The sequence below is a fragment of the Euprymna scolopes genome, chromosome 9, assembly GCF_053919585.1.
Source record: "Euprymna scolopes isolate OS-2025 chromosome 9, ASM5391958v1, whole genome shotgun sequence".
In the NCBI taxonomy this organism is placed as follows: domain Eukaryota; kingdom Metazoa; phylum Mollusca; class Cephalopoda; order Sepiida; family Sepiolidae; genus Euprymna; species Euprymna scolopes.
Window position 1 is genome coordinate 156,512,511 of NC_136490.1, and position 25,282 is coordinate 156,537,792.

Here is a 25,282-nt window from a genome sequence, read left to right on the forward strand (position 1 = left end):
GGTCAACTTCGTATTCTCGAATCTTTAATTATTTCAAAATATACTCCCACACTAAACAATAGACTGGAATTGAGCTCCGCTTTTATAATATAAGTTTAAAACATAAGAAAAACAATAATTAAAATAATAAAAAGAAAGAAAAAAAAATTTTTTTTTTTTTTTTTAATTCAATTTTCACCCCAAACAAGGCACAGTGCCACTTTGAAGCAGGGGGCTACTATTAGGGAATTAATTAGCGGGGTCATTATGAAGGGAGAAGAGTAGAAAGATGTTTGTTAACATTACACTTGAACTTCTGCATATCATTGCAGTTGGGAAAGCAGAATCCCGGAAGGGAGTTCCAAAGACCCGCAGTTCTGGGGAAGAAACTATTGGAGTAAAAGGCATTCTTGCACCTACGGATCTCCACTGTAAAGGGATGAGACTTAGTAGCTTGTCGGGTTTCTCGGGGGTAGTTACGTCGGGGAGGTACAAGTGTTTGCAGTTCGTCAGAGCATTCACCATTAAAGTATTTGTAGAACAGGCAGAGGGATGCAACATCTCGTCGATGGGACAGAGGTTGAAGCCTAGATGACAGTTCAGGACCTATCAGGTTTGCGACTCTTTTTTGAACCCTGTCCAGGAGCGAGAGACAAGCAGCAGATGCACCAGCCCAGATGTGACAACAGTACTCCATACATGGGCGAATGGTTGCCTTATAGAGGTATAGGATACTGGCAGGCGTAAGTAGTTTTCTAGCACGGTAGAGGGAGCCAACCTTCCTTGCAGCAGCCTTGGCAATGCTCTCAATGTATCTATTCCAGTTCATATTCCCTGTAAACGTTAGGCCGAGGAGTTTAAAAGAAGTACTTTCAGGCAATGTGTTCTTGGCCATTGCTATTGGTGGGAGAGAAGGTTTCTTGTAGTTATTGAAGGAAACAAGCTTAGTCTTAGCAGCATTGAATGAGACCAACCATTTTTGTCCCCATTCCACTACGGATTGGAGGTCATCCTCTAGTGTTTCTGCCATTTTCTTGGATATGTGTTCATTTGTTTTCCCCTCATATCTGTTATAGAGAGTGGTGTCATCGGCAAATATACCCATCTCCGAAACAATATTATCAGGGAGGTCGTTTATGAATATCAGGAACAATAGAGGTCCAAGGATAGACCCCTGAGGCACTCCCGCATTTATGTCATATTGTTTGGATGTACGTCCGTCGAGGACAACTTTGATTTTTCTATTACTTAAGAAGGATTTAATTACGTTATGAATTCTTCCAGTGATTCCATATGATCTAATTTTCCTTAGAAGACCATCGTGCCATACCCTGTCAAAAGCCTTAGATATATCAAGGGCCACCGCTCTACCCTCCCCTGTTTTATCCAATGAACGGTATATACGTTCAGAAACTACAGTTAAGATATCTGCTGTTGAACGGGCTTGCCTGAATCCATATTGTTTGTCAGTCAAGAGTTTAGCAGCTGTTAGGTGCTGGACTAGGGCTTTATTAACTAAGGACTCAAATATTTTGGCGAAAAGCGGGAGGAGGCTAATGGGGCGATAATTTAGTGGGTCAGTTCTTTCACCAGAATTCTTGAAGACTGGTACCACAGAGGCGGTTTTCCAGCAGTCGGGAAAACACGATTCGTTAAGGCATTTATTGTAAAGTTTGGACAGAACTGGAGCAACCTCGGCAGAGCATTTTTTTAATAGCACAGCCGGGATGAGATCTGGTCCACATGCTTTAGAGGTGTCTAGGTTTTTTATAATAGCATGTACCTGAGAAGGGGTGATTTTCAAGTCGTCAAGTGTGGCGTCTGTTCGCAGAGGAAAATCAGGGAGTGAGTGGTGTACCGAGTTCAGTGTGGAGTTTGAGGCAAACCGACTGGCAAGCAGATTAGCCTTGTCAGTTGCCGTGCAAGCAATCTCATGATTGTTTGTTAGTGGGGGAATAATTGACTGTCCATTATTAACTACGCTGTTGTAGATTTTCCAAAAATCCCGGGTTCCTAATTTCTGTGCTTCGATGCGCTTTCTGGTGGTTTCAGAGTAATCTGACTTAGCTGTGTCTATCACTCTCTTACAATTATTTCTAGCTTCTATAAACTTCTGTTTATTTGAGCTGGACTTATGTCGGTTTAATCTGCGGAACGCATGCTGCCTTTGACAAATGGCAGCTGCACAAGCAGAAGTAAACCATTGGGGGGAGTGGGGCTTGCTTGACAGCTCAAGCAAAAGTTACGTTTAAACCAGGACCAAACTCAAAGAAAACCAACCTGCCTCCTGTTTTAAAATAATTAAAAGATTAATAAAATCTCACAGAGTTGCTTCCCTTCAACCCTTGATTGAATAGTCATCTCCCTTGATTCACAGACGCAACAAGTATTTTAAACACCAACAGATTTATTTTAACGTTCTCCTAACGTATTTTTTGTTCTATATTTCACGGTAATACGTGGCAAACTCTATCGCTGCTTTTTCAATTTTGAACACTCTTCCGCTGTCTTCTCTTGAAAAAGGACTAATAGGTCTGAAATATATTCAGATTTATAACACCATTGAATACAACAGAAAAAAAATTACTGTTGTTTAGAGTTAAAATGTGTGTGAAAAGAACAAACAAACAACAACAAAAAATAAATTTATTTCTTTTGTTTGCATTTAATTTTACTCTATATAAAAAAAAATCTCGCATTGTTCTTGGCTTTTAATTTTACCTTATAATTTTCTTCAACAATGCTTCAAGCAAACTACAATCTACTTATATCCCTCAGTCTCAGCCAGACAGAGTTTGCACTTATGAAGAGCATCTTCAAAACTACGAAAAAACGCGCTAGAGTCAACTGCCAAATCTACTTTTTGAAAAAATGCCGTAAAAACAAAATTATTCCTAACACAATCAGGAACATAAATCTGCCAACATGTTTCCGTTTTCTACACACTTCACGACAATTCATATATGACTATTGCTTCAAAATAATCATTAAGCAACACCACCGGACTCTACATGTACATATTAATTCAGTCAAGAACCTCCGGAATTCCCTCACTCCATCTACCCCCAGCGGTCATTCGCTAAACAACATCCAATCTCTGATCGACCGCGCATGCCATTCCAGCTTCAACAATGAACAGAAACGTCTCATACGCAAATTTAATTGGCTTAAACAGAAAACTAATAAACCGGTCTACAACAGACACATACATAATTCACAGGATTCTTCCACCGACAAGTCCCTCAAAGATCATCTTCTCGTAACTGACCTCACTAACTCTCTTTCCACAACTGGAACTGATCTCCTTTCACTTGGCCCTAAGTTTATCACGACAATGAAACTGACGGATAAAGCTAAACTCAACATAGAAACGCAGTTCTGCAGAACTGCTTACCACCTTAAATGGCTGCACGCTTTCGCCCCGCACGATAACAATGACACCCCCTCAACCTCTCAGGTAATCACAACACCTCTTTTCCTGTTTTCCAGCTTGATCACCCTTTATACCCACCTCCTAATAATATTCCACTAGATCTAAAACTTTCAAGCTTAAAGCATAAAATCTTCAGAATACTTGAACGCGAAAAACACCATATTTCCCCCAATCTTACTAGGAACCAATACCTCATCCTTAAATCCCTTAAAGACAAAGATTTTGTTTACTTAACCTCTAATAAAGGCAGATAATTTTGCGTTATATCACAGGAATCTTATAACAACCTTGCTATAGAACATCTTTCCAATACCTACCTTTACACCCCAGCACATAATATCACTGCTGCTCGTATTGAGAACAACATTAACAAGACATGGTCTCAAATTTGTTTTAAAAGAAATCTCCCAAAACAACACAGACTAAATTTTATTACTAAATACAGCGAATTACCTACCTTTTATCACCTTATTAAAACCCACAAAAATAGCACACACACAGATCAGACCCATTGTTTCAAGCGTTAACGGTCCCCTTTATAAAATCTCTTGGTTAATATCCCGCCTACTTAAACCTCTACTCTCTACCTTCCCAGCCCATGTTAGTAGTTCCAACCAAGTAATTAACAGACTCAACGATCTACCACACCATCTACTACAACTATACAGATACCCATTTAGCCTAGACGTCGTTTCTTTATACACCTCCATTCCTGCACATCCAGCCATCAATCTCATGGCAGACATTATAGCATCTAAAAACCCACAATGCTTCGGAATTACTCCAGGAGATCTCTTACAACTCCTCCGTATTATAGTAGACAACACTTACTTTACTTTCTTACAAAACACGTTCAAACAAGTATCTGGACTACCCATGGGCTCCAGTCTATCTGGTATTCTTGCCATTGCTTATATGGACAAACTCAAAACACACACCCTTAGTACCTGCTACTCTTATCTCCTTTTTACTAGATATATCGATGGCATTTTAATTATCACACACTCCCGCAAAGAAGCTATTAACATTTTCCACGAATTCAATAACGCCGATCCAAACTTAAAATTTACTATAGAACACCCAGACTTTTCTGAATCTCTTTCTCTACTTGATTTTAAAATACAAATAAAAAAATGGTGCCATATGCACTGAATTCTACAGAAAACCCGCAAGCAAACGCCTCTTCGTACATTTAAAATCTTCACTACCTTTCAAGGACAAACTAAACTACGCACATGCCGAAATCCCACGCATACAAGACAAATGCACTAACATCTCCGACAAACATACACACACTAACAATTTCCTACAGACCCTCTCACTAAACGGCTACCCTAATACGATCCTATCCTCACTTAAAAAGAAAAAACGCAACACCCGACCCTTCTCTAACAATTGTTTTCTAAAACTACCCTTCCTTAGTGACAAAATCTCATCTTCAATCCGAAAAGCCATCCGCAGCGAGGGACTCAACATTCAACTCATCCACACTGGATCTATTTTAAGACAACAGCTCAACCGAAAACATCCATCGCATACACCTTCCCCTTGTTCACTCTCTAATTGCCCAATATCACACACAGGTTTATGCTTTAAGAACCACGTTGTTTACGACCTACAATGCGCTAAATGCAGTGCATCTTACATTGGAAGCACTACCAGATTGCTTCACCACCGCATTAAAGAGCATTTAAACACTACTGCTTCGTCGTTCTATAAACATTTTCGCACTTGCATTAATTCAGAACCGGATTTTCACATCAACATTCTTGCTTCTTCAAGAAACGTAGGTCAACTCTATAATAATATATGAAAAACTTAAAACAGAATATTTAAACGTACTTTAGCACGAGCTAGGCCGGGAGTCCCTGCTAGCTTTGATGAATACGTTTTCTGTTTTAACAAAACAAACCTCCAATATCAGAGCGTCTCCATTTACGCTGAACAGCCAGAGAATTCCAACATCAATATATTACATATGAAAAAGTCCGCTATGGAATTTCCACAGATCTCGCTTGTAATAATAATAATAATAATAATAATAATAATAATAATAATAATAAGCAAAGCAATAATAATAATAATAATAATAATAATAATAATAATAATAATAATAATAAGCAGAGCAATAATAATAATCATAAATGAAACCGAAAATTCGTATCTAGAGTTTAGTCAGTACCGTATGTTGCACTTCTACGCAACCTGAAAATTGAACGAATAAATGTCACGATTATTATTTGCGTAGACTGTAGGAAAATAGAAACTGCGACACATGAGGACATCAACGTGTTACTAAATTCGCGCCATTAGCAATCTTATGTCTTGGGAGACAAGGTTAGCGCGTAAAGAATCTTTTTCATTATTCAATTTTTCCATTATTCTCTTTGGATTTGGAACGCCATTTTTTGCCTCTTTTCATCCGTCAGTTTGGCAAGTGTCTCTCTTAATCGGATACTATCTTGATGCATATTTTGTCTTCAAATTAATAATACTAACCAGTCGGCTTTCCACTTGTTAGGATAAACTACGAATACATTTATATCACTTCTGCCGTCTTCTTTTATGAAAATGAAGACTGCCTGTAAGACGTTTCGCAGGTATGTCATAAAAGTGATATTTTCTGATAGAACATGAAAAGCTTCGTATAACAAACATCACTATTACTAAACAGTGTATATATTTGTCTTGTAATTAAAACTGCAATATTTATTAGAAACATCATCATAGACAAACAAATATTATATGTTTTTATTATTAATCAAAAAGTGGGTAAAATATATATTACATTTGGAGTAGATTGATGCGTTTAATATTAAGAGAAATGCCTAACTATATTAGCAAATGCGTCTCTATGTTTAAATGCGATATAATAATAATAATAATAATAATAATAATAATAATAATACAATTAATATATTTTCACATATGAGTCTGAACAAGACGATTGCGTGTTATCGTCATGTATATTTACATCTAATAAATTATATTACTTACCAGCATGGTTACTCTCATCCCGGTTTTGTTTCACTATGTACGACATAAAATGCCATGATGTTTAGTCATATAATTATCATATTCATAAAGGTATTAACAGCCTCAAAATTTGTGACTTTTACAGTCAGCAGAGGTTGCTATTGACATATATACATCTAAACGTTTACTTTTTAACCAATTATTCATATCAAATTTTGTCCGACATGTAAAAGCTGCTCTTAATATTTCCGACACTCTTTCAACTTATATATATATATATATATATATATATATATATATATATATATATATATATAAATTTCGAAGAAAGACGACTTGTATATTTGCTAGTGATATATTTAATACCTAATTCGTGCGTAGCGTTCTATACTTTTGGAGTCAAGTTATGTTGCATCATAACATTCTTTAGTTAACTACTGTGAATTAAACTCATTGCATATTTACAAAATAAGATTTATTAGTTTAACCTTATATTGTCGTTAATGGGACCTTAATGTCAATTGAGTTGACGTAGTGATAGAATATTGACACTAGACAACTAAGACTATGAGATGCAAGAGTGTTTATCCGATCCGTTTACTAAATCGTGCCATATACACCGCTGTTACTCCTTCATCCTGTAGAGATTTTGACGATATTATATAGATTTAACATTTCGCCAGCATTCGTAAATTTTGAGAGAATTTTTTTTTCCAAGATAGAAGCTTCACTATTCGTTGTTTGATCAAACATTGTTAGATCTGATACCCGTTCACTGATTGTCACATGATCTTATGAAGAATATGCTCATGGAGAGTAAATACGAACGCTATAATGTTGTCTGCTGCATTAAAAGTTTTATACATACCTCAAACTGCATATTTATGTGAACTTATTAAGTATATACTGCGCCTATGTGTTTTTTTAAATGATTTTCGGTGTTTTGTTTAGAGGAGCAATTACGGATGTGTCACTTACGCTAATTATAAATCCTGAAACAATTCTCCGGTTATAAATTAAAAATATCCGTAAAATGAACAAGTTTTTCAAATCAATGCTGTAGAGTAAGTATTTTTTTTAAATATGTTGAAATTCGAAACCCAAATTGGTTTAATGCGTATCTCATACTTAATCCACAAGAAAGCATTTCGTAATAAGAAAGAACTGACCCAGTAGATTATCGTCCCATTAGCCTCCTCTCACTTTTATCCAAAATATTTGAGACAATAATTAACCAAGCTCTAGTCCATCACCTTACAGATGCTGAACTTCTGATTGACCAAAAATATGGATTTAGACAAGCCCGTTCCACAGCAGACTGGACAAAGTGGTGGAGGGTAGAGCGGTAGCTCTAGATATATCGAAGGCTTTTGACAGGATATGGCATGAAGGTCTTCTCAGGAAAATCAGATCATATGGTTTCACTGGAAGAATACATGACATAATTAAATTCTTCTTAGATAAGAGAAATATCCAGGTTGTGCTCGATGGTCGTACATTAAAAAATACGATATAAATGCGGGAGTGCCTCAGGGGTCTCTCCTGGGACCTCTGTTATTCCTAATATTCATAAATGACCTTCCTGACAAAATTGCCTGTGAGATGGGTATATATGCTGACAACACCACACTCTATAACAGATACGACAGTAAAACAAATGAACACATATCTAAAGGAATGGCAGAAGCACTAGAGGATGACCTCTGATCTGTAGTGGAATGGAGACATACATGGATGACCACATTTAATGCTGCCAAGACTAAACTCGTTTCCTTCAATAATTACAAGAAACCTTCTCTACCACATATAACAATGGCTAATGACTCTTTATCTGAAATTACATCCTTTAAACTCCTCAGCCTAACGCTCTCAGGAAACATGAGTTGGAACAATTACATCGAGAGTATCGCAAGGACCGAAGGTTCTCTCTACCGTGCTAGAAATATATTAACGCCCGAAAGTATCCTACCTCTACCAGACCACCATTCCCCATGTATGGAGTATTGTTTTTATATTTGGGCTGGTCCATCTGCCACTAGTCTCTCGCTCCGAGACAAGTTTCAAAAGAGAGTTGCCAATCTGATAGGTCCTGAACTGTCAGCTAAACTTCAGCCCATTTCCCATCGACGAAATGTTGCATCTCTCTGCCTTTTCTACAAGTACTTTAACGGCGAATGCTCTGAAGAATAGCAAGCACTTGTGCCCCCTCAGCGTAAATACCCCCTACAAACCCGACAAGCAGCTAAATCCCACCCCTTCTCACTAGAGATCCCTTGATGTAAGAGGACCTTCTACCCCAGTAGCTTCTTCCCCATGACAGCTAAACTTTGGAATTCTCTGCCGGGTCCCCGCTTCCCCAACTGTACTGACATGCAGAAGTTCAAGTGCAACGTGAACCGACATCTTACTGCCCAACTCTCTACACAGTACTCCTGATGTCGATGCCCCTGATAGTAGCCCCCTACAACAAAGTGGCAATATGCCTTGTTTGGGGTGAAAATGTAATAAAATTAAAAGAGGAATCAGTTGCAATATTTTGATTAACCATCCTATTTTAGAATGACTTTTTACATGCTAAACAGGATTCTAATTCAAGAATATAATGGGATTACTGCGATCACACTGTTTAAAATGGAATCCTTTATACAGCTATGTAGACGGATCTAACAATACTATTAGAGATGACAGGGTAATAGACTCTTCGAAATACCAAGAAGAAACAGGGACATTTAATTGACAAAAAAAAGTTATGCACTTATAATTAGTTTTTGTATATTTTGTATAGAATTTTCTATAAGATTCACTCTGAAACTCATTAATTGATCCTTATTAATTTTTTGAATACAACTGATTATGATCAGCCTTGATAATATGTTTTTCTTTTGAAAATTTTAGCGAAAAGAATTATACAATGATTAAAAGATCATCTCAGCTATTTAAAATCTTGTAAATGATTTTTGAAAACAGAATAGTGACGTAATATTCTAGAACACAATTTAAATATATTGTACCTGCGTCGATAATTCTTTATAAAAAGTAAAAATAAATATTTTTTTTTAAAGATCATTTAAGCGAAAACATATAATTTGAGAGATTTTCCAAAATCAAAATCACATAACATAGTTTGTTACATAGTAAATCATGATTTCGGACTTATAAGGTTGATGAAGATTTTTCCTAATAGATGATCACAGTCGTTCAAACAGGTCTATCGTGAAATTTATTCTGGCCTTTACAGTTATACAATTTTGGGTTATGCGAATATAATTAAATCGTCCTTATTTGATTGCGTTGAAACCCAGGAATAAAACATAAATGTTAATTATATAAACTAATTTTTGTATTAAAAGTTCTAAAAGTAGATGGCAACAACAAACTGCATCCAAATTTGGACTGTAACATCTGAGAGAAGTACAGAAATGTAAACCATAAGCATAAAAATGGAGACGGCAATTGTCTAGCCTCTGGTGGAATGATTATCGAGAATGACACTTTGATAATATTTACACTATCAATGTCCGAGTTAAAAAATGCTGGAGAACCCAGACTTTACAACTCACAATATGTGGCAATTCGCCAGATTTGACTCATTATTTCGTCACTCACCTTTTACTTAACTCTAGGAATAATTCGTTTTTACAGATCTGCAAAACTATACACTCAATGCGACCCTTGTAAAATGTAAGAGAAGAGTACTATATCGATATCGACCTTCTACATATTGGGTTGGTGCCAAAATAATGTCGTTTATAATTATATATATATACATATATATATATATATATTTATACATATATATACATATATATATTTGCATACATATACATACATACACATATATATATATATATATATATATATATATATACATACATACATACACATATATATATATATATATATATATAAGTTGAACATAAAAAACACATTATTTTGGCACCAATCTAAAAATATCTAATCTGCAAAAAATGAAATTACTCTTTTACTCCAAGTATATTTTGATTTTCAGATTACTTACAGAAAAATAAACGTGCTTATGCAATTAATTATATGTTAAATAATTATATTATATAAGTATAAACGACCATCGGGAGATTGGCATTTTGCTTATAAATTGCTAAAATTGTAACGATTTCTGCCAAAGAATTTCCTACAAGTAAGTAAGCTCATGATTTATTTACTCGTTATTGATAAAATGTTTTCCTATGTGCGTTACAATGGATTTTTCCAGTTTATCATAGATTAGCAAAATCTGCACCGAAACCAATTATTGTATGTATGGTCATCTGTATTTGTTCAAAAGTTTGTAATATTTCAGTCGTCCATCATGAAAAATAGCTTGTTACCTCGTTCTTTTGTCACTAGTCACAATTTATTTAAACTTTCTGACAATGACGCTTTCTTTAAGTTTCCGGTTGGCATAGAAAGCAATCATTTTCGATAGAAAATAATAAAAAATGGCGTCAACTACTTGTTGTTTTTATGTGATGATTTGATATAGCATTTCTCATTCTCATCGGCATCCATTTCGCTGAGTACAGAACGCCGACTGGTATAAAAATGCAGAAGCATTCCAAGCAAACAAATGTGTAACCAAGTTGGAGCAGTAAGAAAACCAAACATGGTAGCACTTTGTACTCTTATAAACGTCCCTCTGTTGGCTGTATGGTAAACACAAAATAAAAAAAAACACTTCACCACCTCCTTGCTTCCGAAGCTGTAAGATAAATAAGCGCTGCATAGCGGTGATTTTAATTGATACGTTTTGCAAAAGTTGACGCCATACACCGGCGTAACCTGCTGTCTCATGTCAGAAACATTTATATAGCATTTTGGTGGAATTTATGTTTTAAGTAAAATAAGCGAATTTCAATTATGTTGATGTAATTATTTTTAACTCGATACACAACTCTTTACTATGGACTTTCTGTTATACATTTAGAAGGAGAAATAGTTATTGTTTATATAGCAATTTTCAGCTTTCGTTCTGCTCAATTCTCTTGTTCTTTTCATCCCTCATCCTTCATCTCTTTTTCTCTCTACTCCCTATTATTCATATAAAAGTATGTCCTAAAATACATTTGTATATTTTCGTTTATTACTTTAATTATAGTAAATATTTGTTATTACACTAAGAAAACTTATCACTGCTATTACTAAATAACTAGTCTTAAATACTGATAACAATAAAACAGAAATCTACGCAGTTTTTATCTATTGTTAATAAGATATTTTATTGTAATTTCTAAGTGCTAATATTATATATTTTTTAACATGTATACATTTCTGAATCTATTGGTGTACCCGAATTTCGTTAATCTGCACATGTTGGACCTGAGCCAGAATATATAACTCATTGAAGAGAGATCAATTCGTTCGCTCTAACTATTCAGTTGTCGATGTCTCATAGAAAACTAAGGAGACGATATCACATCACTTACTTAATTTATAATATTATTTCCCTTAAAAAGCCCGTGTGTTCAAACGTATGTGTGATTTGATAATTTCGTTAAACAGGGTTTTATTTTTTATTTATTACATTTATATTTATTGTTTATGTAGTAGCGTTTTATTTTATATGTATCTGCAGACACATATAAAATAAAACGCTACTACATAAACAATAAATACAAAACAAGAAATCTAAATGTAATAAATAAAAAATAAAACCCTGTTTAACGAAATTATCAAATCACACATACGTTTGAACACACGGGTTTTTTAAGGGAAATAATATTCTTCATGCTTCAAGTTTCGGTTTGGTTTCGATTATAGCTCACTCAAGTAATTTATATTTTTATAATAATTTTACTAAAAATCCTTTATACGTTTTGGCTTCAAATTCGATTACATCTGATGGCACTAAAGTTATCTAATTTTTTAAAATAATTTCCCCAAGAATTCTTCATATCTTTTGGTTTCGGTTTCGATTAAAGCTAATGTAACTTCGGTAATCTATTTTCTTTAAACATAATCTATGAACAATTCTTCATTAATTTCGGATTATATATATATATATATATATATATATATATATATATATATATACATATATATATACATATATAGTAATTTATAAAATATATATGGCGATTATAAATTACTGACTAGCTCTACCTATGTATTGAGCACTTTTGAAGTAAATACTTAAAGTTTATGCATAAATCTATACTTTCGTATATTAATTTTATGTGAGTAAATTAAGTAGAAGAGAAAACATCACATGCCTTCCAGTAGTGACAGTCCAAAAACATTTTAGTCTGCATTGCATTCTGGAGAACCTATTGTTAATTTGATAATTTTTAATATACTATCTTGAATTGCATTTTATAATTGTAAAAATCCAATTATAGCTCAACCGGGTTCTAAAGTGAAACGTTTATTGTGAACGGGCCTCTGTCTTTTCACGGAACCTACTATTAATTTTATACTTCGAGCATTCTTGCTTATGCGGTTATATAATGTCTAAAACATAGTTCTAATATTAGGCTTTACAAAATATGAAATTTGGTTAAAATAGGTCTGTTTATAGTTTAATTAGATTTGTCGATTACAGATTAACTATTTTCGATAATTATCAGAGGCATTCCGATTAAAGCATAACTATCTGAGAGCAGTCATAGACATATAAAATATATTTGGATGAAAGTTCATAAATATTGTCCCAGCCGTCTTTAAGTGAGTAGGGAACCAACTCACACACATACACACACAAAATACCTTACACGTACATATACACACATATATTTATGCATATATATATATATATGCATGTATATATATATATATGCATGTATATATATGTGTGTGTGCGGGTGCATATAATCTGACACTTGAACATGGTGAAAAAATAAACTGTAAGAAGGACCACATCATTAAATAAATGAAAGGATTCTTCCCATAAACGCACACATATACAGACACATACACAACACACACACACACACACACATACACATATATATATATATATATATATATATATATATATATATATATATATAGGAAAAAGATAAGGGAACACGTCTTAAAGTTGCATAATAATTTTATTATATTATCATGTCAATAAGGTTAAAGTTCATTAAAATAAGTGAAAGAAAAACAAGATGATGAAAACCTTTATAGGCCATAGAATTCCAAAGCTAAATTGCTCTTATCAAGAGACGGGCAAAGTCAGCAATGTACAAATGTATGGCCAAAATAGATAACAACGATTTTTTTATAAATCGTAGATTAGCAATATAAATGTTTGTGGTAAAAATTCAATAAAAGGGGAGGAAGGAGAAAGCATTAGAAAAATTTCAAAATCCAAAGAAAAAGTGTACTGGGTAGGGTAAGAGTTCGGTAGAAAATTTTAAATAAGAGAAAAATGTAGATGAAAGCTAGGGAAAAGTAAAAAAAAAAAGACTACAAATAAGAATACAGGGATAAGGAATTAAGAATTAAATAGTATAAAATAAATAATAAATAAAATGCAATCATCTAAAATAAAGAAACCAAAATCGATATTAGACAATGATTTTCTAAAATGAGGTATACAACCTACATTTATACCAACTCTGACAACCGGAGGCTTAATCTAAAGCAATCAAGGAAAAATTACATTGCAGTGAATTATAAACTGCTATTCAATAATAAGATCTCTGAAAAAACAGCTGGATCACTCTATAGCCCCAGTAGCTACCTCATAACTTGGGGAGCCCTATATCTTTATAAGAGTCATGCACACATCCATGTGAGTACTGTTGCCACATTCGGCAGGAACTGCTTGGCCGCCTAATCTAGTCTTGATAGTCTTCAAAATTGGCACAGAAACCTATTAGGTGATGCTCTTTTCCACAAGAGACGTTGCGACCTGTCCCTAGTCTATCATTATCTTCATGGCAAGCTTCGACTGAACTGCAATCTATGGTCCTCCCTTGCCAAACTTTCACAAAAAGCTCGACTAGCCACAACTCTCCTACCACTTCCTTATTTGTTAGAAAATAGAATTTAAATCTTGCGATTTTAATTTAACATTATAACATTTTTACTTGTGCTGACTTACAAATATAATCTTGATAACAAAAACTGCATCTGATTTTTAAATACTATTTTGCTTTGGTTTGATAATCAATGCTTTTATTTAATTATCATTTTCATTTAATATTGATATAATGGACTGATCCAACACCCCTCAAATGAATGGACTGTTACGTCTATAAAAACACAAGCAAACTCTCCTCACGTGGGAGCCAGAATTTAGTACTAAGCTGTCAATGGGCGCTTAGAAATGTGTGTACCTTTTTACCTAAATAAACCCTTTGTGTACAACCCCAGTAATGACTTGTTATTCATATAATCTACGATATAACAACTGGCGACGAAGAATTCGAACGAAACTCACTAAAAAACAAAGCGCAGGAATAAGCACACAAGAAGATTAACGAGCAGAAAACAAAAGAAATCCAAAGAAGGAAGAAGAAAAAAAAACTTCGACAGAGCCAACATTTAAAAAGTAAGTGTTTCAGTCGGTTACGGTCCTAAAAAAAAAAAGAAGAAATTGACATTTTGAAGCGAACATTTTTTTGAAAAGAATATTTAAAAAAATAAAAAGTGTCCATTTCAAGTTTTATTCGGCTGGAAGTATTTTTTTCTTCTCTTCGGAAGGACATTGTGCTTTTAATTCATTGAATTTATAGGACATATGAGTTAATCTTTTGTTTAATTGTGCGGTTTTGTAAAAAAAAGAAAAAAATTTAACATCGAGCAATTAGCGGAATTCACTAGAACTATGCAATCGGCATTGTTTGCACAACAAAAACAAATGGAATTACTTCAGCAACATCAGTTGAAGCAAAGCGAAATACTACAGAGTATTTTAACGCAGCAGAAAGACTGTCGTTTCACTCCTGAAGGAATAGCAAATTCTTTATCCGAATTTGTATACGAGCGGACAAATGGGTTAACTTTTCCGGCATATTTTCGGAGATGCGAAAATATTTTTGCTAAGAGATGTCAGTCTTGGACAGACGAAGAGAAGATTATCCTTCTTCTTCAAAAACTTGGATCTCAGGAAAATACAAAGAATACGAATTTTATCCTGCCAAAGAAACCTGAAGAGATTTCTTTTAGTGAAACAATAAAAATATTGTCAAACATTTTCAGTGAACGAGATAGTCTATTCTATACACGTTATAAATGTTTAAATATCACGAAGCAGGAGGAAGAAGAGTTTATTACTTATGCAGGGAAAGTGAATGCTCATTGTGAATCTTTAAATTAAAATACCTCAAAGAGGATATGTTTAAAAGTCTAATCTTTGTGCAAGGTCTAACAGCCTCTAAAGATAAGGATATTCGTTCAAGGATATTATCCATTATGAAGCAAGACACAGAAATAACGTTACAAAAAGTTACGGAAGAGTGTCAGAAACTATTAAATTTAAAGCAGGACAATACAAGCATCGAAGGAAAAAATTTTGAAGAAAAAAATATGGAAAAAAATGGAAAGGGTGATGAAATGTGCACACGAAAAATCCTGTAAGACATGTGGGGGAAAAAATCACTTCACTAAAGATTGTTACTTTAAATACAAAATATGTAACAAATGTAATTAAAAAGGCCATAAATCAACGGTATGCAGGAAAGGAAAATATCGAAAAGCAGAAATAAAGACCATTGGTTCTAAAAATGAGTCTAGGTGTGATAAAAGAAAATATATTAAAATTAAAATTAATGGCTGTAATGTGAACTGTCTTCTAGATACGGGAAGCGATATAAGTATAATTGACGAAGTAACTTGGAAGAAAATTGGGTTTCCAAATTACAAAATACAAAAAAAATTGCCAGAAGTGTGTCTGGAAATAAACTAAAATTTAAGGGTGAATTTTTTACCAATGTGTCTCTAAAGGAGAATGCTGTGAAAACCAAGTTATATGTCGTACCGGGGAAAAATTCTAATTTGTTCGGTATAGACTTAATGATTCTTTTTAATTTATGGGGAAAACCCATCAGCTCATTTTGCAATAAAGTAAGTCTGGCGGGTTTAGAAAAGTCTAAACTACCAGGAAAGTTTATTGACGAATTAAAAAAAGATTTTAAAGAGGTATTCTCTGAAGGTTTGGGTTGCTGCACGAAAACGGAGGTGAAATTTGAACTAAAGGACGAGGCTAAACCAGTTTTCAAACCCAAAAGAAAGGTTCCATATTCAGCATTAGAAACTATAGAGAAAGAATTAAAGAGACTTCAAGATATTGGAGTAATAGAAAAAGTGGACTACTCTGAATGGGCTTCACCCACGGTTAACGTTAAGAAGAAAAATAATAAAATCAGGGTATGCGCGGACTTTTCGACAGGTCTAAATGATTGTCTCAAGGAGCATAACTACCCGCTTCCTATCCCAGAGGAATTTTTTTCGAAGTTAAGCGGAGGAAAAATTTTTACAAAAATTGATTTGTCTGAAGCGTATTGGCAAGTAAAAGTCCAGGAAGATTGTGTTAAGTACCTGACATTAAATACCCATAAAGGACTATTTTCACTAAAACGTTTGCCTTTTGGTTTAAAAGTAGCCCCAAATTTGTTCCAGCAAATTATGGATACAATGCTAGCAGGTTTGGATTTTGCTATGGCTTATCTACATGACATCCTTATAAGAAGTAAAAATGTGGACGAGCATAAAATCCACATTGGCAAAGTATTCGAGAGAATATCAAACTATGGATTGAAAGTGGCTCTCGAAAAATGTAATTTTGGGATGGACAAAATTGAATATTTGGGACAAGTGATTGATCGAAATGGTAGAAAACCTAATCCTAATAGGACTGAAGCAATCAAAAACATGCCTAGACCAGAAAATATAGTGCAGCTACAGTATTTTTGGGACTAGCAAATTATTATAATTCTTATATCCCAAATATGCATGAACTAAGAGCACCTTTAAACGAATTATTGAAAAAAAATAAAAAATGGCTCTGGACAAAAGAATGTGATGAAGCATTCCTAAAGATTAAAAAATGTATGTTATCGGATTTAGCACTAGCTCACTACGATCCGAAAAAAGAATTAATTGTAGCAGCAGATTCGAGCGAATACGGTTTAGGTGTTGTTCTACTACACAGACTCAAAGATGGATCGACTAAACCAATTATTCATGCCTCAAGGGTTTTGCTACTCGCAGAAAAAAATTATAGTCATATAGAAAAAGAAGGTCTGGCAATTGTATACGCCATGAGGAAATTTCATAGGTTCATCCATGGAAGATTTTTTATATTGGAAACGGACCACAAACCTTTGTTATCGAATTTTGGTTCCAAAAAAGGAGTTCCTACTCATACAGCTAATAGGTTACAAAGATGGAGCATGATTCTGTTAAACTACAATTTTAAAATGAAACACCTAGCATCTAGAAAAATTGCACACGCAGATGGTTTGTCCAGGTTGATCCCAAATAAAACAGAATTACTTGAAGAAACGTTTATAGCTGCACTAAAAGAAGAAAATGAACTAACAGATATATTAATAAATACTGTTAGGAAACTTCCGGTAACACTTGAGGAAATAAAGAAAGCAGCAAGAACAGATGAATATATTAACAAGATAAAAAAACAAGTGGGACAAAAAGAAAAGAAGAGGAAAGGATTAACCGTTTTTCCATTTTCAAAGTGCGATGAAACTCTAATGTACGCAGATAGAGTGGTAATACCTCAAGTATTACAGAAGAGAATTTTAAAAGAATTCCACATGGGACATCCTGGAATCTCCAGAATGAAAGCACTAATGAGAGCATATACGTACTGGCCTGGAATGGATCAGGACATAGAAAAAATGATAAAATTATGTAAGGGTTGCCAACTAGCAGCAAAAGCGCCGCCCATTAAGACGCAACCTTGGCCTAAAACAGATATACCATGGACGCGGATCCATATAGATTACGCAGGACCTCTAAAAGGATATTATTACCTGGTAATAGTAGATACCAAAAACAATTGTTAGTGATAATGGCACAATGTTCAAAGGTCAAGAATTTAAGATCTAATGTGAGTCACTCGCCATAGAGCATGTCACAACACCAACTTATAACCCTCGATCTAACGGACAAGCTGAAAGATGTGTCGATACTTTTAAACGAGCGTTAAAAAAGAACGATAACATCGACACTGAAGAAAAAAGTCTTCAGAATTTTTTAGCAGTGTATAGGATAACGCCTAATCCGAATAGAAATGCAAATTTATCCCCAGCGGAAATAATGTTTGCCAGAAAAGTGCGCTCTGTGTTCGACCGATTAATTCCGAGTAAAAAAGTAAAAAAGTGTAAAAGATAATGGACGATACAAGATATACAAGGGCGGGGATAAAGTTTTTTCAACAATTATCGGCAGGGAAGAGTTTTTGGGAAGAAGTCATAATCTCAAAAAGAATTGGAAGAATGGTCTACATTATAAAAGGTCAGACATTTTCCCACAAAAAAACATATAAACCAACTCAGACCTCGATATATTGAAATAGTTAAAAACAATGAAGTACCGATGGAAGTACTGTATGACATTTTTCACATAGAGCCTCCATAAAAGGAAGCACCAGTAACTGAAAATACAAGTCACTCTCCAAAATCCAAAAATTCGCAAACGCAAATTTTAAGGAGAAGTGAAAGAAAAAGAAAAAGAACTGAAATTTTTGGACAAAGTCAAAAAAGAAAAAAATGGTGAAGCGAAATTCTAGGGAAGAATTTAGCTTGGGAGGAAGGTGATAAAATGGACTGATCCAACACCCCTCAAATGAATGGACTGTTACGTCTATAAAAATACAAGCAAACTCTCCTCACGTGGGAGACAGAATTTAGTACTAAGCTGTCAATGGACGCTTAGAAATGTGTGTACCTTTTTACCTAAATAAACCCTTTCTGTACAACCCCAGTAATGACTTGTTATTCATATAATCTACGATATAACAAATATTAATTTAATTTTATTTGCCTGTCTACGGATATCTTTTGGCTTTTGTTCACAAATTGATAAAGACATGAACTAAATGTTTAAACTGATCTATGAAAAAAAAACATTTACCGGGTTGCCGGACATCCAATCAATCTAAAGAAAAACTGCGGAAATATTATATATTGGATTGTTACCAGCTTTCTTGGGATATGATACAATACACGTTGAATCTTTTTTTCCTGCCAAATACCAAGAGTTTTTATTACAGTATTTAACATACAACTTCGATTTGAAGTTCAATATTTTTTTTTCTGCATTAATATACCATTTTCGTTATTCTCTGTAGCTAAAATTATTTAAAAAAAACTTTATATAGCTAAAATGCTTTAAAAACTTTAAAAACATCTAATGTAATTGTTTGTTGTAAAACATGGAATCCATGGTTAGTTCGTTTCATTTATTTTTTTTATAAACGCGATTTTCTCTGTGTAAGCTACAAACGATAATGAGAAAAAAAACAATAAAACAAAAACCTAAAAAGGGAAAGATGGCGTAAGTATCCATTGGATTAGGTAATGAAAGAAAAAGAAAATGGAATAAGTAACCGTTAGAATAGCTGTATGTCAATCCACTTTTTTGAGCAACTACGAACGCAAACGTGTGTTTTCTCATAATTTTCTACTGTGAACGGTCAAGTCCGGTGTAAATGGGTGGCGGTGGAAAGAGGAATCTAATAGAGAGAGAAGAGTTTACTACTTCCATTGATCCTAAGCGATTTTTGTAGCGAACTCTCACCAGATGAAATATAGGAATCTACGATCAGCGGTGGTACGGAAAGCTAATATGCCTGTAACACACCTCAGATATTGTGCCGCAGCTTGTGTGTAATATATTTGCATGTAATATCTCGATTTTTAATCCTATTAAGGCCAAACTCAGACGGCAAAAAATGAGTTAATTTTATTTATACAGAGAAAGAGAAGAGATATTTAATTTCGATTTTCGTATTTTATATTTTATTTATTTAGTTTATATTAGTTATTGAATACAGTTAGTATATATGTCCCGGTATTAAATGAAATCCGGTTTGCAAGGGCCTGTAGCTTTTTAATTATTATGGTTTCTATTAATTTTAGTCTCCGTGTGTAATTGTTAAGGTATGGAATTTTGTGCTGTTAGTTGAGATATTTCTAATGTCGGACAACTGTAGGTTTTTATCATTGGATGTTAGGCATTGTTTTATGGCGTTATTTTCAACTAAATGTTAGGTTCGTCGTCGGGATACTGTTGTTGTGATTTGGCCTATGTATGCATTGTATCAGTTTTGGAGATGGTTTGGAGACATTCTTCGAAGAAGCAAATAAATACATACACTACATTAGTTTGGTCTAGTGTGTTGTTAGTATTATTATTGTTTTTAATTACTGAACTAAATGGTCCAATAATTAGGGCAATATATTATTGGTTTAATTTTTTTGTTCTGGTCGGTGAGTCTGGTGTATCTTTTAATTGGGTTTGTTATTATATTTTTTCTTTTTGCAACACTTTTTTATATTTGTATTCTTCAAAATAGATTCTTACGCAACGCAACTGATTACGTTTAGGGTTTTCCAGGATTATATTTTTCAATTTGAAAATTTAAAAGCTTCATTATTCTGTTGAAGTTTTCCTTCAAACATTGCTGAAACAAATTAATCCATGTCAAAACAAATTAAGTCATGGTTACGTATTATAGGAACTGATTGATTAATGGCATAACTACCATGCACAGTTATTCACGTTCGTAAACGAAACGTAATTGATCATTTTCAAATAGTTTCTTTTTTTTTACCTATGTTCACTCCTTACAAAGCATGTCGCCACTTTGACATAAAGGGCTACTATTTGGAATCACGTCTAGAGGATACTTTTCTCAAGATATTTTTACGCTACATTTAAACTTCTGCATATCACTATAGCCAGGGAAGCAGGCATCCGCAAGGGGATTCCAAAGTTTAGCTGTTCCAGGTAAGAAACTGTTAGAATAGAAAGTTTTCTGGCATTTAGGAACGTCAACAGTGAATGGCTGGGATCTTATTGCTAAGCGGGTTTATCGGGGATATGTAAGTCGAGGCGGTACAAGAGAAACGAGTGCGTCAGAACAACTTTTACTAAAATATTTGTAAAACAGACACAGTGATGCAACATTGCAGCGATGAGACACGGTTTGGAACCTAGTTGATTAAGTGGGACCGTTTAGATTGACAATAATTTTGGGACTTTATCTAAGAGGGAGATACAAGTGATAGATGCACCAGACCAGATGTGACAACAGTACTCCATGCATGGGCGAATGGTGGCCTTGTAAATGTACAGGATACTTTCAGGTGTGAGAAATCTTCTAGTTTGATAGAAGGAACAGAACTTCTTTACAGCAGCCTTTGCAATGTCCTCTATGTATTTGTTCACGTTTTTATTGACTGCAAATATTGACTGGATTTGAAGGTAGAATTCTCAGGTATGATGCTATTTGTCATAGATATAAAGAGTTAGAGAGGCGCATTGTAATTGTTAAAGGAGAGTAGCTTAGTTTTACTAGCATTAAATATTACCATCCATTTGCGGGCCCCATTGCACTATAGTCTGGAGGTCATTTTCTAACGATTCAGCCATTGTCTTAGATTTACGTACATGTTTACTTCCCTCATGCATATTATAGAGCGTTGTATCATCAGCAAATGTACACATCTCAGACACAATATTATCAGGGAGGCCGTTTATGAATATCAGCAATAATAATGGCCCAAGGATAGAGCCCTGAGGCACTCCCGCATAAATGTTATGCTGCATGGATGTTATCATTAGGAAGTTTTGAGTATATATACATTTACATGTCTTCTATAACAAGACAGATTTCAGGAATATAGTTTTTAAATGCCTTATCGACTTAATGCTTTTAATATTTAAAACATGCGGGCTTATGCTGCTCCTTTTTCTTTTGAAATGTTATAAATTTCTATTATGCTGATGAGTAAATGCACAATGAATACAAAAACAAACATAAAAAATGCATAAATGATTCTGCACTACGAAACCATTAAAACTTGAACATTTTAATCTGGTGAAAGAAATAAAGGTTAAGATGGGCATCTTGAATTTAGCAATATGGACGTTTTATCATATATTCATATATATACCTATATATATATATATATATATATATAATTTGTAAATGACTGATAGATATATTAAAAGGGCAAAGGAACGATAAGAATATTGTTTGATATATTTTTGTCTCTTACTGCGATAAGAATAATCAAGTTTGATGTGAGGCCTAATTGTTTGATAAAAAAATGTCACTCTTTTTTGATTAGATGAATAACCTTTAGCGACCCCAGGGCATTAAACAATCTTGAGACAAAAGAGATACCCTTAAAATCTTATTCATATGCGGGAAATGTGCCGTTAACCGATCGCCTCTTAGCGGAGAAAATGTAGAGGACTTTGATTGGTTAACGAGAGGCATTGCATTTTCGGACCAGACAACCTCTCGATATAAAAAATGCTGCGCGCCCAATTTAGTTCGTCGGAAGTTGGAGACAGTAGGAGCCCTGTAAACCTTATTGGTGTGCTAGAAGTTTTAAATGTGCCGTTGTCTGGTCCGAAAATGCAATGCCTCTCGTTAACCAATCAAAGTCCTCTACATTTTCTACCGATAAAAATGTAGAGAGCTTTGATTGATTAACGATATATATTGAGTTTTACTAACCAGACAAACCTCTCGGTATAAAAAAAGTCTGTGTGTCTGATTTTAAGTATTTGGCAGTTAGATAGTTAGATACAGTTTTTCAAGATGCCAGTTGAATTGAGACAGGATAGAGTTGACGCGTAAGTTTATTTTGAAGTTAATTCAAAATCGTGATGGTAAGCCTAGAGGTCTTCAAAATCTCTGAAGATGGGAAAATAGCAGGCCGGAAAATATTAACTCAGATAATCAGAAATCTTTTTCAACCAAAGACCAGAATAAAAGCCTGCTTATATCGCGGAAACGCTTATAATCTGATCAGGAAATTCTCAGAACAATAGAAAAGAATAGTTACCGCTTATTAAATGTAGAAAAGCATACTTAGTTATCACAGTCACAAAAAAGAGAAAAGCAAGAAAGAATCAAATTATAAAATATACTATCGATTCATTTACTTGTAGCGAGCGAGACTAAAATACCCACCCTTCTCTCTCTCACAAAGACACCTGTTAGTACTGTAAACCGCTCCGGAAAAGGGGGAGAAGAGGAGTAAAACGAACGCTTGATAATATTGCACACTATTTTGTTACGTATTTTTCTTATTATGCTTTGTTTACAATACATAGACATATCATGTGAATAGAATAGCCCTGTATTATTTTTCTCTATTTTCCTTTTTCGTTCACTTAAGTATTGGAATGATTTTTATAAACGTTCATTTCAGCACTCAGTATACCACCAGTCGCGTAGCGTGCGTTCCATTTGACAGCAGTGATGTACTATCAACCCATTGGATGAATCGTTTTTTTTTTTTTGTAATACGAGCTCCCCAAGACGAGCAAAAATGTTACTTAATTACAGCTGTTATGAGAAAGGGGCTGCCCCCTTTTCATGTTAATGAAAAAAAAGAGAATTAGTTAAATGAAAATGATATCAGATAAAACGAGGATCGAACCCTGTGGACATGCTTTAAATGTAATGTCTCCTTAAATTGTTAATTCTTTTAAAATATTTAATAAATACACATTTGGGGGAAAACTATTCACAAGTCTTCGAAAGAATGCACAATAAAAATATCGGTTACAGAATTAACAAATATGTTAAATTCCTTTGTAAAATAAAGAGAATATAAACTGTTATTTGTAAGTGAGTTACGTAAAAATAGGTTGGAGAAGGCATGTCATGCGATGTGTCTGAGAGGCACGTGCGGTCACGTTGCTGTGACGTTATGGAAGGAATGGTTTCTCAATATAGGAGAGTTCGGGATTAATTAGGATCGGATCGGATCAGATCAGTCAGGGCACAGAAAAGCAGAGAGGATCTGACCGATTCTGGGTTAGAGTCAGGCACCCTCTGGGAAGCGAGAGGTAAAGAGGTAACCATGTAAACAGCTTTGAATCCCTGAAGTGAAAGAATCATTTCCGACAGGTCGAAGAATAAACGTATCATGTGTTTTTATAACTGCCGTCTTTCTGTGTTCACCATTCCACCGAGAAAACGTAATCTGTTTATATTATATATGTCTTCAACATGTGCCTACTGTCACTCTGTCTCCTCTCTAAATCAACATTAAAAATAGGTGTGTTGTCAACTACAAGGAACATTTAATTACATATGTACAGGCCCTCAGGTAAATAATATGTACCCACTCTGTGTCTTTATATATACCCTGTTTATGTCGCCAATATGCTATCTCTACAAACATGAACATCTAAGTCATATGAACATTCAACAACATGAACACTCTAAGACTCTTACAAACATGAACAATAACAAATGCATACGTCATTTCGTCTAAAATAAAACCGATAAGTAACACAGGTAACGCCGGGCTTAAATGCTAGTATATATATATATATATATATATATATATATATATATATATATATATATATATATATATATATAAATGTCTGATGAAGTTATTGGATCATTGATATGAGTCGGTAACCGATACATTTTTATCTAAGCCGATAAAACTGTAATAATATATATATATATATATATATATATATATATATAGATATATAAATATATAGATAACTGTACATATATAAATATATATGCATATAAATGCACACACACACACACACACACACATATATATATATATATATATATATATATGAAGAGAATGAGAGAGAATTTTATTGTGTAATGATATTCATGTAAAACCTCATACCTCTATGTTTTATAAAGAAAATGCAACTTTCCCATATACACGTCGTGGAAGTGCATTCACTTGATCAACTTAATTT